We start from the raw sequence: 18,694 nt of genomic DNA, 5'->3' as shown, positions 1-18,694 counted from the left end.
GATTGGCAAACATTATCAAGACCTTTTAGGCATACATGCAGATCTAATAATGGATGATGGGTAGCTAAAGAGAAAGATGACTAAATAGGTAGAAATAACTCTTTTAGAATGAAATTATACTATGGGTAGTATTTTAAAATTAAAGTATTTTAATTAATTTAGAGAAAATAAAGGGGAATTGCAGAGATTTCTAGAGTTAACACAACAGTTTTCTCACAACAGTTACTAAAACCAAAAATATTGTGCTAATTAAAAGATTATGAAAATCATTAAGAAGTAATTAACACATATTCTCTTTTATGCATCTCCCCACATCATAGGTTTTGTTACCAACATTTTAATTTTTTCATAGTTTCTTACATGAAGATTCATTTAGTAACTTACTAATCTGTTTTGTTGGTATTTGTGTCAGGTAGTTTTTTATAGGAAAGACTGAATTGCCTTTTGTTTTTATGTTGAACAATAACTTGACTGGTTATAGTATTCTTGTTTCATGGTTTTTTTCCCTTAAAATGTTGACTTTGTTTTATTGCAGTCTGTCATTGAGTTACTGAGAAGTCTGAAGCCAGTCTGGTCACTTCCTTTGTTTTAGATGATTTGTTTTTTCTCTCTTGTTACCTGAAATATTCTTTTATATTTAAAGTTGAATAACTTAACCAAGGAAGTTGGTTAAGTTATTGATGATACTCTGTCTTAATATTTCTGGGTGGAGTAGCACTCTTTCAACCTGCAGATTCAATTTTTCCTTAAACTACAATTGTCCTGTGTTAGATTTTTCATTCTTATAAAATTTCCTTTATTGTAAGATTTTCTTCTTCAGGGACACTAATTGTCTCTACTAATCACATTTCGTTGCCTTCTGTATTTCTTACCTCTCTAATTTATTTCTATTTTCACTTTTTCTGCACATCCACAGTGCTTATTTTCAGTCTTTCGATTAATTTGAATTTCAACAAAATCTGTTTTCTAACATGTCTAGTTTATTTTCTCTGATGGTATTATTTTGGACCACCAGTGCTTTCTTTACCTTAGCCATCTTCCCCCCCTCTTTTTAAATCTCATTCTAATATTTGTAGTCCTATTTTTGAAAAATTGTTTAGTAGAATCCTTGGTCTTGTTAACATACATATACTTCAAATGAATCAGTTTCTGTGATTATTTGCCTTCCAAATTGCATTCTTAGTCCATACCTAGCATGTTAAATCCTTTTATCCTTTTGTTTCTCCATAACTTCCTTTTTTAAGAAAAAATAGCAGGATATGAGAATAAGTATGATTTTACAGGTGCCATGTGATTTATTTTCATTTTATTTGTGCACTTGGACAGCTTTAATTAGCCCTTCTCTTTAGTCTTCTGTATCGATGAAGTGGGGATAAAATTTACCTTTCCTGCCTTTAATTTTTACTTTTGTTATATACTAAGAATAAATTCTAGAATACTTATAACTATTTATGTGATAGCAAAATTAAAATATTTTTCTTTTAATAAGTTTTTTGTGTAATTGGTTAGTATGAATTATATGTATAATATTTTGAAAAATAATGAAATGGTAACCATTCCTTTAAAATATTTGATTATAGTTTTGCTTAAAAGTATTAAAATATATTTCAAACTGCAACTCTTCATTTCTTAAAATTTATCTGCAAGAAATATTTTAGTTACATGCAATATCTGAAGCAAAGATCTAATAATTTCCAGAAAGTATTGTCAGAACTATTCAGAAATAACTGCAATCTATCCATATAGAAATAATAAAAATACTGAAGTCATTTAGATTTTTAAAAAGTTAAATGTGTTAGATGTGATGTGATTTTTTTTTAAAAGATTTTTTTTTTCTCTTCAGTGTTAACAGAATTCATTGTTTTTTTGTACCACATCCAGTGCTCCATGCAATACGTGCCCTCCTTAATACCTACCACCTGGCTCCCTCAACCTCCCCCCCCCACCCCGCCCCTTCAAAACCCTCAGATTGTTTTTCAGAGTCCATAGTCTCTCATGGTTCACCTCCCCTTCCAATTTCCCTCAACTCCTTTCTCCTCTCCATCTCCCTATGTCTTCCATGTTATTTGTTATGCTCCACAAATAAGTTTTTTATTTATTTGACAGACAGAGATCACAATAAGTAGAACTGCTAACTTGAATAAGATGGTCATATTAAGAATTTTGATAGTGTTTCCAAACTAGACAAAATTTCTACCAAGTTTATGTGACTAGTCTCCCTCAAATTTTATAGTATATATAAGTTTCAATTCTGAAAAGTCTTTAAAAATCCGTTTTTTCTTCAAAAGCAAAGACTGTTATCTTTTGGGATAGGGTGTTCTGTTTGAATCAGATGAAAACATTGCTGTGTGTCTGTATGTTCCCCTTATTGTTTCATTCAAATTTACTTTTCTGTTTCAGTTAAAATATTTTTAGAGCAGCTGTCATGCAAACATTTTACTCACCAGTTTACTGTTTTTTAGAGTTTTCTAGTCTTTTCAAGGTTTTTAATTCTCTCTACAAAATTTTATCTCAGAATTTTGGTTGAAAATTGAATTTAACAATGCAAATTTAAAGAATCCTTGTTTTACTGAATTTCACTAATATATTTTGCTTTCAATCTGCCTTATCTAAATAATGCTAATTTAGCTGGATTGTAAGCCCAATAAGGGCAGCAAACTCATTTCAAAAGTCAATAAAAATAATTATACTGAATTTTCTCCCTGAAGCTCTATTTAGGAAAGGTTTACTTCTTCTAGACTAATGTAAGTCTCTAAGAGCTTTTCGTAGTGATTTTTATCCCTGAAACTTTTATGAAAACTGGAGGTCAGGAGTCAGACCAAGATACATACTTTTCTGTAGACATGCAGTTTGTTAGCAGCGAAGTAATTTTAAAAAATGAATGCATGTTTAACATTCTGCATAACAGATGGCATCTGTGTTTCACAAATTTGTTGATTCATGGTATTTGGAAATATTTGTTTTTCAGATTAATTTAAAATTTAATTTACATATTCACACAGAACATAATATAGTACACAAGAGGTTTTCAGCTGTTGATTAATAAAGAAATGTCATGATTTTCAAAAATTAACTTCAAGGATTTTACTTCTTGGAAAGGTAATACATGCAGATAACATTTTATTCAAATAATCTGTGGATTTTGTGATACAATTTATCCCTTAGAATGTATTATAATTTATAAAACACATGAGTATATTTTTCTTTCAAATCTATGCTATGTAAGGGTAGTACTTTCTAGTGTATTTGATATTAGTTGTCCTAATTTCAGATATTATTCAGTATTGTAGAATACTCTAATACACTATGCAATTTATAAATAATACATAATATTACTTTGTAACAATCTTCACGATATAAATCCTACTTATATTAGCACATGGATAGAATGCAATATAGGATGGTGGAAAAAAAATAACAGTGTGGGAGTCAGGATGCTCTTGTCAGAAGTATAGAGGTGTATTCTGTTATTAACTTGGTCTGTGACTTAGATGATACATCTGAGCCTTAGTTTATTTAAAATGAAGTGTCTGTCCTGGATGACTCCTGCAGTTTTTTAATACCTGGAATATAATCTCATTATACAAAAAATTTAAAGACTCTTTTAAAAAACAATAAAAAACAGCCTTCAATTTAAAATGATACTTCCAAATTTCTGTTTAGTGTATGTCTTATTTTGTATTAAGTAAGCACTGCTTCACAAAAGGTTTTTATTTGTATTGCTAGATAAATATTTAACTTAATTTATTCCTGGTTGGAAACAACCATAACTGTCAGAATAATCTATTTCAAAAACAGTCTGTCAGAAAGTGCCTTATGTAGCATTAAGAAGTCTGTGTTTTTGTGCTGAAAACTCCTAACTTTTCAATTCTATGATCTTTGCCCTCTCTATGTTGTCCACTTGCTATTAAAGTTATTTGCAAGATTAGACTTAAACTTATTCTTTGGGCATCCTTGGTTCTATTAAATAGAAGTTTCCAACCACACTTGGTAAGACCATTTGATTTCCATTGTCTCCGGGTGTTCAGTGGTTTTTGTTTTTGTTTTTGTTTTTTGGCTAAACCTAATCCAGTTAAGACGGAAGGAAGAAATAAAATTTAGCACTGTGTTGATACTGTGGTTTTAAGCCTTTTTTTTTTTTTTTTAAAGATTTTATTTATTTATTTGACAGAGAGAGATCACAAGTAGGCAGAGAGGCAGGCAGAGAGAGAGGAAGGGAAGCAGGCCCCCTGCTGAGCAGAGAGCCTGATGTGGGACTTGATCCCAGGACCCTGAGATCATGACCTGAGCCGAAGGCAGCGGCTTAACCCACTGAGCCACCCAGGCACCCCATGTGGTTTTAAGCCTTTAAAATTATTCATCATCGGAAGTTTTTGACTGTTTTTGCCATAGAACCACTAGGCCATACTGGATTTATCTTTTATAGTGCCATTGTTTTATGATGTGTGCAGGCTCCCCAAAGCTTAGGGGAAAGTCATAAAATCACCTGCCAGCTTTGCCTAGAGTATTCCTGTCCAGCCCTTTAGCCTTCAGCACTGCCACCCCCCCCCCCCCCCGCCCCGGATAAAAGACCCAACTATGCTTAAATGCAGGATATGAGCAAATCTAGGTTTTATTTACCTTCAGTGACTGTTTGTATTCCGGTAATGCTATCTTCCAGCTCTGAATAACTGTCTCTAAATGTCTTACTTCTTTTATCTTTAAAATGATCTGTTGTTACATAATTTATTTGGCTTAAATAGTATGTATGAGAACTATGTATAATAGTTGACCTATTCATATTCCATCATTCCTTTGAAAATAAAAGACTTTAAAAAGAAGCTAGTTTATAAGGTCAAAGAAAATTTGTACCAGATGGAGTTAAACAGGCAAGGATGACATTATTCAAGACTGTTGCAATAAAGGGGAGAACTTGGACTTCATTAAAACAAAAAACAGGGGAGATTTTAAGCACTGGGGTGAGCTAATAGAAGAGTATAGGAGGAAATTAGTGGAGGATTGATGAACGTTTTAGGCCATATGTGTTTGCTGATTGAAGTTTACCGAAGTAAGACTCCTGCCCTCTTTAATACCTGGAGATAGAGGCCTTTTTTCATGATGGTTGCATTTCAAAGGGTGGGCTCCCAGATCCTTGAGAAAGACACTTCTGGGTTGTGAAACTGGTAAGAAGCTGAGAGAATATTTACATCACAAATAGGCAAAGAAAGGATTGATAATTAAAAGTTTTCTAAATTAAATGCTCTAAGAAAAGGAAGGTCTGGGTTCTATCCTTAGAAAAGAAACCAGTCTAAAATTTAGTGAAGTTTCAGGGAATATTAAGCCTATCTTGGCCAAAAGCTGTACAAAGGATGTGTTTGTTTTTTCTCTCCTCAAGGCAGGTTAAAAAAGGGTCCAGGAGTTCCTAAAGCTTAGACTTCGGGCAAGCCAAAAATAGTAACAGTTGAGCCTTGAGCAGCTTCTTCATTGTTCAAACCTAAATTGATTTTTTCTTATTGACATGGAGAAACTTAATCAGTAAATTTAAGCTATTGTTATGGACTCTGAAAAACAATCTGAGGGTTTTGAAGGGACGGGGGGGTGGGAGGTTGGGGTACCAGGTGGTGGGTATTATAGAGGGCACGGATTGCATGGAGCACGGGGTGTGGTGCAAAAATAATGAATACTGTTATGCTGGAAATAAAAATAAATAAGAAAAAAAGAAAAAAAAAAAAGAAAAAAAAAGTATTATATAAATTACCTGTAATACCTAGTTTGGAGTTGTCAGATATAGGAAACAAAACCCAGAAAAAACAAAAATGCAAAAGAAAAAAAAAGTGTTTTTCTTTTTGTTGGTTCCAAGAGAGGTTTCTCTTCCCACCCTGTGAAATGTTGATCATAAAGAAGCCTGTGCTTAGCATGGAAAGAGTCTACCCAGTCACAGTTTTGTCCTGTTTGACCAGAAAATTAATACAAGATCTTTGAGCTGGATATTTGGACAGGCAGATGCTCAGATGAATAAGAAGCTATGATGAAGAGAACTTTTCACTAGAGAAGGTGGAGATTACCTTTCAGAAGAAATGGGCTTTGTGAGAAGAGTTTTGAAACCTAGGGGACGGAGGTATCAGCGGTGAAGCAAGAAAGTGAACGCATAATTTGCAAACCTAAAAAGTAAGACAGTGTAGCTTCCCAGCCACATATTGTTGTATCACAGTCTTACACTGTCAAGTATTTAATAGTTTTATGGAAATTTATTGTATCTCTGTTTATGTTCATTTGAATGATAGCGACATATATATATGTAAACGTTTGCGTATATAGAGCTATGTATAAGCGCGCGCGCACACACACACACAGACACACACACACATGCTCCTTCATGTTTGTAGCATGATCTAAATATAAAATAGATTTACCAAAATAATTAATTAGGCTTTCCATTTATAAAAATAAATCTTTAGATAAATTTTGCATCTAGGTTATAAAATAGTTTTTATTTAAATGTATAATATGTAGGCTATATATTTTGTTTTTTTATTTTTATACTGTTGAAGAACTTACTGTATTTAAATTTCTTTAATCAGAAGTTATATTCTCTGTAATACCACAATGTATTGTAATTGAAAGGTAGGGGAATATTGGGTTGTTTCTGGATCTTTTTCACTTAAGATGGCTAATACCTTTAAGATAGATTTGTAGCGCCAGTTCTAGGTAACTGAGAGAAATGTTTTGCCCAGGACTTACAGGCAATTAGATTTTAAGATCTTTGTGTAGGGGAGGTAGAGTAATCACTCATTTAAACAACCTCATAAGCATTTACTCTGAATTTGATTTATGTAGGAAATGTGGGATAAATTACACGTGGCTTGTAAAATCCAGGTACTTTGACATTTGCTTTTATTTTAATATTATCTATAAATTTTAATGAAGTACATTTTGCAAATGACTTAATAATATTTAGATTTTTAAAAAAATAAGCTCTATTATGTCACTTTAAAGTATGAATTACACACCAAAGGAATTAAATTCTCTTGGTCCGCCATAGCTTCCAGCACTAGCTCTAGCACCTAAGAGGACATGGTTGAGAAATTGTATTTGGCATTTTACCTAGATGTGGATGTCTACTAACATCTTTCTTAGATGTAATCATTAATATAGCTGCTGTGTGAATAATTAACTGGCCAAATCAAAGGAAACTAGAATTTAGAGTGGACATGATCTTTGTGTTTTGCTCTGAAATAGTTTACCCGCATTCAGCAAATCTCATGTATATTCAGTTTTCAACTTTGTGAAGTAGGAACCCCTACACACACACACACACACACACACACACACACACACACACGAGTTAAAGCCAGAAGAGAGTAATGTCATGGTGTGCTGCTTTTTATAAATGAAAACATGCTTTTCATTTTTATACACTTAGAGGGACTACTTTAGTAGCACACCACAGAATTCTTTGTCTAAGGAAAATAATTTTTAGAAACATATTATAGGAGAGGAAAATATGTGTGGATGTTTTGTATAGAAAAACTACTGTCCCTGTATTATATTACTTTTGTTTAGCCTCACTGCTGAACTCAGCATATCCTATCAGCACTGGGAATTGTCTAATAAATCTCCAGCCCTGCTATGTATTGAGAATAGGGGTTATATGGCAAACACATCAGCAGTGGTATAAGTGTGCATCTGAAATGATTCAATGTAAGAATTGATATAATTTTGGGGCACCTGGATGGCTCAGGGGGTTAAGCCTCTGCCTTGGACTCAGGTCATGGTCTCAGGTTCCTGGGATGGAGCCTCACATCAGGCTCTCTGCTCAGCAGGGAGCCTGCTTCCCACCCCCACCCGCCTGTCTCTATGCCTCCTTGTGATCTCTCTCTCTCTGTCAAATAAATAAAAATATTTGAAAAATAATTGATATAATTTTATTGGTTTTTAGTAGACAGTCTATATTTGAGAATATCTAGGAGATCAAGTTAATGTTGTTTATATTCTCTATTAATCTTAGTAGTATGGATGTTAATTCTTACCCTGAAAAATTGAGAGATACTAGAATGCTTCTTATAGGGGGAGTATGAAGATACTTCATTGGCCAGTGGATGAATGGATAGGAAGGATAAAGAAGAATAGGTAAAAGGTGTAAAACCAGAAAATACACAAAAATAAATCTTGTTAAATAGTTTTCTGTAACAAATAATGTGTACCTGAATTTCTCTAATTTGGGCACTTGCTGTAGCTTTAATTACACAGCATTCTGATTAAGGAATACTTGGGGAGTTCTTTTATTTTAAAACTCAGTGAGCTAGGAATCAGAGGTCTCTGGTATGAAGCTTTACAGTGAGGAATAGATATTTCTATTAGTGGCTTGGGTAATCCTCTAATCTTGGTATCCATTTGCATTTCCTAATGTCGTAGAAGATACAGTACTCTGAGGGGAAAAAAAAAAGATTGATTCCATCTATCCTAGGGTTTAAACAATATTATGGCCTACATACCTGACTGCTCCCCCCTAAAAAAGAAAAATGGATGGAGTCTGGTGAAATGAGCCTAGATCTAGCCATGGGGCTTTGTTTTCAGGGGAATGTAATTTGTACATAGAGTTGAGTAACTGATGCTGGACTTGTCCTGACTCAGCTATACTGCTGAGTGTAGGAAGAAAAAAAGAAAAAAGAAAAAGAAAGAAAAGAAAACAAAAGCTGTAGTTCTTAGAAGCATGGGAGGTCTTTGCCAAGACTGTGGTGCGGTGGTGATTGAGATACTGTAGCCAAAGAAAACAGACTTCTTTGCAGCAGCTGCCCCTTTCCACAGGATTATTACAGCCTGGGCTCTGTGTTTCCAGCCTGGGCCAACTAGTACTGTGTCACCAATCACCAAAGTCACTTGGATCTCAAGCAACAGGGACTTCCTCTTTAATTCTTTTGAACATAACACAGAAAGCATGTTCTATATATATATTTTTTTAACTGTGGGAAAATATACATAAAAAATTTAACACTTTATTTTTAAGTGGGACAGTTCAGTGGCATTAAATATATTCACACTGTTGTGCAATCACTGCTATCTATCTCCAGAACTTTTTCATTTTCTCCAAACTTTATACTCTTTAAACACTAACCTGGTTCCCCTCTCCAATTCTTCTTCCCCCAGACCCTGGCAGCCACCATTTTACTTTCTATCTCTTTGAATTTGACCACTCTAAGTATCTTATGTAAGTGAAGTCATATAAGAATTGTCTTTTTGTAACTGGCTTATTTGATTTTTGCATAATGTCTTTGAGATTCATCCACACTAAAGCATGTGTCAATTTCCTTCCTCTTTAAGGCTGAATAATGTTCCATTGTATGTACTGTCTATTAAATTTTATCAGGTTATCCCTTGAAAGACACTTGAGTTGTGTCTGCCTTTTAGCCATTATGATTATTGCTATTATGAACACTGGACATTACAAATATATGTTTGAATTTCTGCTTTGAATTATTTGGGGTAGATACCCAGAAGTCACTGCCCTTAATTTTTAACAGGAATGATTTCCAGCTTTATCAGCTACAGCCACAGTAGTGGTGGTAATGTTGTAAGTGCCACTTTAATCAAATTTGAGTGTAATGGATTTCCAGCTTCACCAAAAATCATTTCCATGACAGTGACAGCAAAGGGGATGGAACTACATTTCCAGATTTGAAAAATCCTTCAAGGGCCCCATCACTACTGTTTGGGACAGTGAAATCAGTCCTGACTTGTTAACACAGTCACACAAATATATCGTGTTTTGTAACAAAGGCCAAATTTCCAATAGCCACACAAGTTTGTAGTTGGAGCAATGAGAATTATATATGCATGTGACTATATCTACATTTATCAACTGGCATAGTTCGCACACAAGATATATCACAAACCATGTATAAAAGGGTAGTCTATTAAAATATTACTTTGAAGATATGCATTAGTCTGTATATCCTAAGAAGCAGACAGTAAAATGGGATTAAACTTGCAAGGGTTTTTAAGGGAAATGCCCATGAATGAAAATGAGGATTGCAGTGGGCAAGGCTGGAGGTGCCATCAGACTTGGATACCTGTCTAACCCAGAGAGAAGGAAAAGGAAAATGAAATTGGGTGGAGACTTGGCAAACTGCTGTTAAGTTTAAGGAAGGTTCACCACAATGATTAGAAAGCCTCAAGCTAAAAGTCAGTCATCAGAGGAACCCCATGTCTTTGGGGGCAGCTCTGCCTTATTGTCGCTGCTGTGCTCAGTGCCTGCAGGGTGCAGCACTTAAGAAGCATGATCTTGGCATCAATGTAGCGATGGATTTCAGAGTGTAGCAGCTGGGGGCCTTGGTCAGATAACTCCTATTAGTTGGAGATGAGCACAGCACATTCTCATGGCCTGCCATTGTGCTTATCCTACAATTCTCTTCTCCCCAGTACAGCTAGGTACTTTACACTGGTTGCCTCACAGACTTTGGGAAAGTGTCAAGCATTCTTCTGCAATTTTAGCAGTTTAATACTGTGCCCTCTGACAGAGCACAGGCTAATGGTGCCGTTCCTTTCTCTGCTACCACACCATCCTCTGGCTGTGTCCAGAGAGAGATTGTAAACAATTGGATTGCCTTTTGAATTGTTGGTGATGTCTAATGAATTTGAGTGCTTTCTCATATTTTTATTGTCTGCCTCATTCAGTGTGCTCTCTTTGTGACAGTGAGTATCCATCTTACCATGGCCACCTGTTAGGCTCCAAGGAGCCTGTGGGCTGGTGACTCAGAAAGGTAAATATGACCTCACAGGATGGTCTTTGTTCTTTTTGGACCCAGTTCTGCAGTAAGCCGTACTGCTTGTCCGAGGGAACCAAGCTGAGTTTTTGCTCTCCATATTCCATTAGCAGGTTGCTTTTGTACAGTGTGCAAATTCCACAGTTCTGTGAAGCAGCCTGATGCCCTACTTCAGCCAGTGAGAAAGTGAAATCCTGATTCGAGTCAGAGCAGTAGCTCACAAGCTTCTCTGCTTATCTTTGTTTTTATGGTGTCAGTTCAGTAATGTTCTGTCTTCATCATACAGGGAAGGAGTACTGACATTTTCATTATGAATGTTTCTCAACTCCCTCTTGTGTCTGTTTGAGAAGCCCACAAACTGATGAGAGGCTAGGAAAAACTATAACATCCAGTATGGAAGACAATATGGAGGTCCCTCAAAAAATTGAAAATTAAAATCCATATGATCCAGGGGCGCCTGGGTGGCTCAGTGGGTTAAGCCGCTGCCTTCGGCTCAGGTTGTGATCTCAGGGTCCTGGGATCGAGCCCCACATCGGGCTCTCTGCTCAGCGGGGAGCCTGCTTCCCTCTCTCTCTCTCTGCCTGCCTCTCTGTCTACTTGTGATTTCTCTCTGTCAAATAAATAAATAAAATCTTTAAAAAAAAAATCCATATGATCCAGCAATTCTACTTCTGGGTATTTATCTTGAGAAAATGAAAACACTGGGGGCGCCTGGGTGGCTCAGTGGGTTAAGCTGCTGCCTTCGGCTCAGGTCATGATCTCAGAGTCCTGGGAGCCTGCTTCCCCCTCTTTCTCTGTCTGCCTCTCTGCCTATTTGTGATCTTTCTCTCTGTCAAATAAATAAAATAAAATCTTTAAAAAAAAAGGAAAAGAAAAGAAAATGAAACCACTAAGCCCAAAGGTTTATACACCCCTGTGTTCACTGAAGCTCTATTTACAATAGCCAAGCTATGGAAGTAACCTAAATGTCCATCAGTGGATGAATGGATGAAGAAATTGTCACACACACACACACACACACACACACACACAGTGGAATGGTATTCACCTATTAAAAAGAATGAAATCTTGGCATTTGTGACAACATGGATGGATCTTGAAGGATTATGCGAAGTGAGCTAAGTCAGACAGAGAAAGATAAATATCATATGATCTCTCTTATATGTGGACCCTAAAAAAAAAAAGACAAAAAACAAAAACAACAATAAAAAACTCACACCTAACTGAACAGAAACAGAAGCATGTGGTGGTGGGTGGGAGAAATGGATAAAAGAGATCAAAAGGTAAAAAGAAAACATATATATATATATATATATGTATTTTTATGTATGTTATATGTATGTATGTATATGTGTATAATTATGTATAGAACAGTTAATATTACCACAATTACACTCTGCAAATTTATGATGTATATTACCATCTTCATCATTTATTTTATTGTCTACACTTAATGGATTCTATGGGCTTCAGAATTTGACCTTTCTTCTTACTCCAGAAGAAGCTGACATATAACTAACAGTAAACTTTCTTTTTAGATCTATTTTAATATGTATAGTGTATATTTAGAACTTTCTATTCTTTTATATATTGTAGTTTCTCTTATTTGTATGAGAAATCATTTAACTTTGGAAAAGTGCATTGGTAGTTTTCTGTATTACAACAATTTATTTCTTCTTTGCACATATAAATCTTGGGGGATGATCTTTTAAAGGGGGAACTTTTTAGAGAGAAATGCATACAAATGTAGCTCATATATTTTCTGTGTGAATATGTTCATGTATAAATATACTGTGCTATTGCATATGAGAACACAAAACAAAATAAATCAGGGCAGTTTAACTTAAGGAAAAATACTAGAGAGATAGCATCCCAGTTTTCCAGTCTCATAAAATTAGTACAATTGTGGGGAAACTCAAAATGTCAAATTCTTAGATTAGTTCATGTTTGATACAGGAAATCAGATTTCTCCAAAAAGTAAAAATTTAAAGTTTTACCCAAATAGGATTTTCCCTGGATTTAAGACTGTGAGCTTTCTAATTATAAAAATTAATTTGGTCTAATCTGTAGATTTCATGTTATTTTCTCCCCACAGTAAAATAGTACATTCTTAAAAGATTCCTTTAGGACGGCGCGAGACGTGCCCCCGCCCCCGGCGCGTCCGTCCCGGCCGTTTCTGCGCGTGCGAGCGGCGGCCACGGTGGGTCCCGGCAGGTGAGGGGCGCGCGGGCTCCTGGGCAGCCCCCGGGACACGGCCTCGGGACAGGAGCCGCTGCGGTTGTTTCCCACACAGAGGAGCTCTCTCATGGAGTGACTTCCTGGGTCTTCAGGCAGCCATGAGGATAAACCGTCTGTCTGGGGCTCTTTGAAACAGCGGACCAGGCCTTTGTTAATCAACCCGAGCAAGAGGAGGGTGAAAAAGAACCCGAACAAGCCCCTATACCTACGGGCAAGGCGTTCCCTGGACCGCCGCCTCAGCCTCTCTGTCTGACCTCTTGGAAGCTGAGGCCTTGGCCCCAGAGGGCAGGCCTGAACTCTGGGCCCCAGTCATCGTACACCTCCGTGCCCAGCAGCCTGTCAACGGCGGGGATCTTGCCCAAGAGCAGCAGTAGCTCCTTGAAACAGTCTGAGGAGGAATTGGACTGGAGCCAGGAAGAAGCCGGCTACCTCAGTGTGGTGGAAACGGACTCCGAGGAGGCCTATGCCTCTCCCGCCGAGGACAGGAGGCCTTCTAGCAATGGCATCCTGGATCTGCTGCAGAAGACGCCGGCTGGAGACGAGGCCCTGGAAGAGCCAGAGAAGCTATGTGAAAGTGGCGATCTGAATGCTTCTCTGACATCCCAACAATTTGAAGAACAATCTATGTTTGGGGAAGCCAGTGATGGCTTGAGTAACCTGTCCAGTCCTTTTGCCTATCTCCTCACCATCCACCTGAAGGAAGGCCGGAACCTGGTCATCCCGGACAGCTGTGGGCAAAGTGAGAGGGCAACTGTGTCCTAGAAGCTGGCTGGCCTCCCCATCCCCCAATGCAACTGCTGTGCTCTGGTTGTCAGGCAACTGTTTACCTTAGAGGTAGAGCGCCCCCCAAGGTTCTGAGCCTTCAGTTGAGACCCAGAGAACACTGGCCTTTGGAGGCAGAGCTAGGGAGCTCTCCACAGCCGTGGATGGCCTCCTGCCTGCCATAGATCCATTTCCACTTGGTCCTAGACGACCTGTGCGGTCCTCCGCTGGTGATTTCTGAATGCTGGAGACACGTTTCAGGTCTCCGTGGATTTCCCTGGGAGATCCTGGTATAAACTGTGATACTGGTTTTGCCAGTGAAGAAACAACACATTTTGAGAAGGGTGAAGGTGTCAGGCGAAAGGTGTTTCGCCCACGCTGAAATCTGTGGGAAAGGCAGTGAGAATATGGAACCGCTGACACAAGCTGATGATGCCCGAGGTCTGCCCGGGGTGGAGGCCAGTCTTCCCACCTTAAAATCCTCGTGCTTATCAGCAATAAATACAAACCACTGTAGGCTGTCTCTTCAGAATACTGTTGACTTTCTGAAAAAGTTACTGAAGGGCCAGCCTCCTAAATCGTCTCAAGAGACTGGTGACAGACCCATCTTCAAAGCCTCAGAGAAGAATGGAGAAGACCTTTGGGAGAAAACCCTGGGTGATCTGAATGAAAACCCTCCTGATCTCCAGAGTCCAGAACGGCTCGCCCAAGAAACTGCGAGATGGAAGCAGAGACTCCAAGAAATGGAGCAGGAGAAAGAAAGGCTTGAACAGTCAAACGCAGGATTCCAACAGGCCCTGAACGAGAAAGTCAGCCAGTTAGTACCGGTGGGTGAAAACCTGCTGAAGACCTTCCCCGGGCCCACTCACCTTGGAGATCATTTGGGTCATGTCAACTGTGAGGTCGAGGAAAAGAGGGAAACAGAAAATGACGATGGCCCCATCCACGGGTCAGAGGGTGATCTGAAGGGTGTCACTGATGATGCTGATTCCAACGTGTCCCTTCAAAGTGCTGAAGCGAAAAAGCAGGAACTAGCCAGACAATTGCAGGAAGGAAAGCAAATGAATGAGGAGCTTATGGGACAAATAACAGATCTTCAAGCCAAGGAGGCCTCTTTGCAGCGTGAAAATTCACAGCTTGAAGAGAAGATTCAGCAGCTGAAACAGAAGCTTCAAACTCTGCCTAAATTATATCAAGAATGCATCAGCCCCGTTGAGAGAAAATGGTCTGAGGCAGAAGAGCAGTGCGCAGACATTAAGTGGAATCTTTCCTGCACACGTAGAAACATCAAGGCCATGTCTCAGACTCGAGACTTCTACAAGGAGATCGCTGAAGACACCAGGAGACAATTGGAGGAAAATGCCATGCACTATCAAAAGGGGATCCTCTTCCATGCAGAGAGAGCTCAGGAAAGCTGGATGGCAGCTGTGCTGACCGAGAGAAGCCTCAAGGAGCTAAAGAAAGAAAGTGATTACAACAGGCAAATGTTGGCCAAAGCGGAGTCCAACTTCCAGCTTTTCCCAAGTGGCCCTTTTACTCCTGCTCCTCCACCAGCTGCCCACAGAGGCCCAGAAGTGTCAGAGAACCCCTGGATCATCAGCACCCCCAGGAAGGAGAAGAGCCAGGACTTGAGGGCCCAGGCAGCTGGGCCACACCACCAGAGACCCCTGCGGATTTGACTGAGCTCACTGCAGGCTGGTCCTGAACTCCCACAACCCCAGCATAACATCTGCATGTGTTTTCTGTCTTTAAAGTTATTTTGACTTATCTCTTTTTAGTTTAGGTATTATTTAGATAGATAGATAGTTATTTGATAGTACAATTGCTTTTATTCAAGTAGATTTAGCATTATAGTTTTCAGATAGTATTTTTCCATTAAAGTGTCATTTCCTATAATTCTTACAGATGTATTATTTTCACCAGACCCTCTAGAACTAGAAAATATTAAGTTAAAGATTTAAGTTAAAGATCTCCAGTTACTTTAACAACTATCAAAATTTGGCATGGATACAAACATTTAAAATAATCAACATTTTTTTTAAAGAACATTTTTCTATGCCATGAACATTTTTGTGTGCTGTTTTCATACACATAAGCTTGTATTAGACATCTGCACAAGTAAATTAATATGTATCTGAATAAATTTTGATTTGAAAAACTGGGGAAAAGAAAACCCTAAAACAACAATTTCCTATTCCAACTTCATAAAATTTTGATTATCTTAGCAGAGTTTAAAGTTACAATTTTTTCTCCCTTTGTTAAATTTTTAAAACTTTTTTCCTTTTGTTTAAGATATTGTTTGCTAAATATTTAGACATTTCTCAATTTTATGTAGTGAAAATAAAAGTTTTTCAGAGATGGCAAGCAAACAGGCCTCCCCCATGCGGTTTACAAGGCACTTTTAGTCAGTTTGGTGGTAACAGAGAGTAATAGAACAGTAAAGAAAGCTGCCAATTTTTAAAACAATTTTAAAGAGAGAAAGAAATGATGTTCACACAATTTGTATAATATGCAAAATATACCTAGCTCGTATATACACAAAAGGAGAATTGCCCAATGTATCAGATAGATGCTTGCTCTCTGTTCCTCGGAGCTGTGGAAGCAGAAAGCAAGGCAAAAAGCAGAGGGAGTCCATAGTCTGGCTATTGTGGACATTGCTGCTATAAACATTCGGGTGCATGTGCCCCTTTGGATCCCTACGTTTGTATCCTTAGGGTAAATACCCAATAGTGCAATTGCTGGGTCATAGGGCAGTTCTATTTTCAACATTTTGAGGAACCTCCATGATGTTTTCCAGAGTGGCTGCACCAGCTTGCATTCCCACCAACAGTGTAGGAGGGTTCCCCTTTCTCCGCATCCTCGCCAGCATCTGTCATTTCCTGACTTGTTGATTTTAGCCATTCTGACTGGTGTGAGGTGATATCTCATTGTGGTTTTGATTTGTATTTCCCTGATGCCGAGTGATATGGAGCACTTTTTCATGTGTCAGAGGGAGACTCCCAGATGCTAACAACAGGGGGAGCTGTTCCCACTCTTGGGCATGCCTGGAGGGAGGAGGGGGAAAGTGGTGCCGTCAGGGCCCAGGGCAGGCAGATTTAGTTCCAGGCCACCACAATAATGCAAATGTCACCATAAAGCACATAATTCATTAAGTAATATTTTTTATGGAAATCATTTTTTTCCACGTTTCCCAGTGCATATAAAAGGTGTTTATCCCACGACACTGCAGTCTTGTGAGTGTGCAATAGCATTATCTCTAAACAAATAAAAATTAAGCCTTGTTTAAAAAAAAAAAAGATTCCTTTAAAGCATTCTATCAAAAAAGTATTATTTTCCAAAAGGCTTTATTTGAAAAAATAGGCATTTTTTAAACCTTCTTTATAATTATCTTAAGTATATCTACTATGCTACTTTCTGCTATAAAAACACCATCTGATATAAAGCAGTGAAAATTAAATCTGTGCTTTGCATGCCAAATCTTCAGAGTATTTCTCGACACTTTGCTTCTCTCTAGTGTCTTGGCGTCTTGGATTGCTCTTTAATGTCTTAAAAATCTTACTTTTGGTACAAATTTTATGTTCATCTTTCTGTTTTATTCAGCTTTTGTATTTATTCTTGGGCAGATACTTAGTCTGATAAAAGTCACTTCCTTCATAGCTGGAAGTGAAAATCTTACTCTCTTATTTTTGAGCTGTTACTAAGTTTAAGATGATTATATAAAAAAATCATAATTCATGTGATCACTTTCAATGTATTCAGAGAATTAGTGTCCTTAGAACACTTCTGCATGTCCATAGCTTAGGATATATTTTATCTATCTTATAATTATAATAAATTTATATGTGTTCAATATAATTTTGTTAGCTTTACATAGGAAAAAGTTATTTTTTTCATGGACCCAATTTAGTAGTCATGTATCATTTGATTTGGAACTGAGTGTCATAGGAAAGGATACTTTGAATTGAAGAATCAATTCAATGGAAGAAAATAGCAAATGAAATTTAAAATAATGAGAATAAAGTCTGAACAAACTATTTAGCAATTGTAATCAGATCAAAGCATGGTTTCTTTTAATTGTGGCAATAGAAAACACAGTTCAGGAAAAGGGTTGTAAGATGATTCAGGAAGTTAATTTGGTAATTTTTTAAGATGGTCATAAATAATTGAAGAGTTTAGGAAATGACTAATTTTAGAATAGGAACAAGGTGTCCTATGACTGACATTCTCATCAGATTCAGACTTCACTGCCTTGTTCCCACGTCATCCATTCAGTAAGTATATAATTCAGTAAGCTTAGCCCTTCTAGCTTCCTATGACTTTTCAAAATGATTCTTAATTCTCAAATAATATAGAGTAGCAATCAGAGATTTAAGACCATTTTTTATAGGCTGTGGAAAATTGAACGCCCAAGTCAAGTGTTTGAAACATTTCCATAGGCCAACTGCAGAATTTTTAAGCTCTCATCTTAAGCATTCATTACATTTTTCAGAAAGTCACTGAGAGGGAGTAGCAGTACATTTACCGGTTGATTTTTACTGTATAATAAATGACTCCAAAATATTATATTGCAAAAGATATGAACACTCAGCACTTACCCTAATGTTAAATTTTCATGTTTCCTTTATAACATCTTATAAAAATTATCACTTTTTATAGAGAATTTGATCAGTTTTAACTTTTTCCTTTTTTGTCAGATATTTCTATTTTTTTCTACACACAGAATATGGAATTATATATGCTTGTGTTCTGTGTGTGTACTTGTACCTGTATAGTTACATAAGTATATACATATTTTTGCATATACTAGTTCTGTATCTCATTAGAACTCATTTAATTGTGGCTATTATTTGTAGCTATGACTAAAGCAAGAAAAACAAGTACCTTAAAATAATATTCTTTCATGTTTATTTTTGGCTTTATAATTATTATTACTAAATCTGGATTTTTCGAAT

General features: G+C 37.2%; 1 pseudogene; it reads left to right on the top strand.

Moving 5' to 3' along the window:
* The first annotated feature begins 11,848 nt into the window (after positions 1–11,848).
* Positions 11,849–13,997, top strand: LOC116568741 (annotated as a pseudogene).
* Positions 13,998–18,694: the final 4,697 nt, after the last annotated feature.

Source organism: Mustela erminea, chromosome 11 (genome assembly GCF_009829155.1).
Source record: "Mustela erminea isolate mMusErm1 chromosome 11, mMusErm1.Pri, whole genome shotgun sequence".
In the NCBI taxonomy this organism is placed as follows: Eukaryota; Metazoa; Chordata; class Mammalia; order Carnivora; family Mustelidae; genus Mustela; species Mustela erminea.
This window is presented reverse-complemented; position numbering and strand designations above follow the sequence as displayed.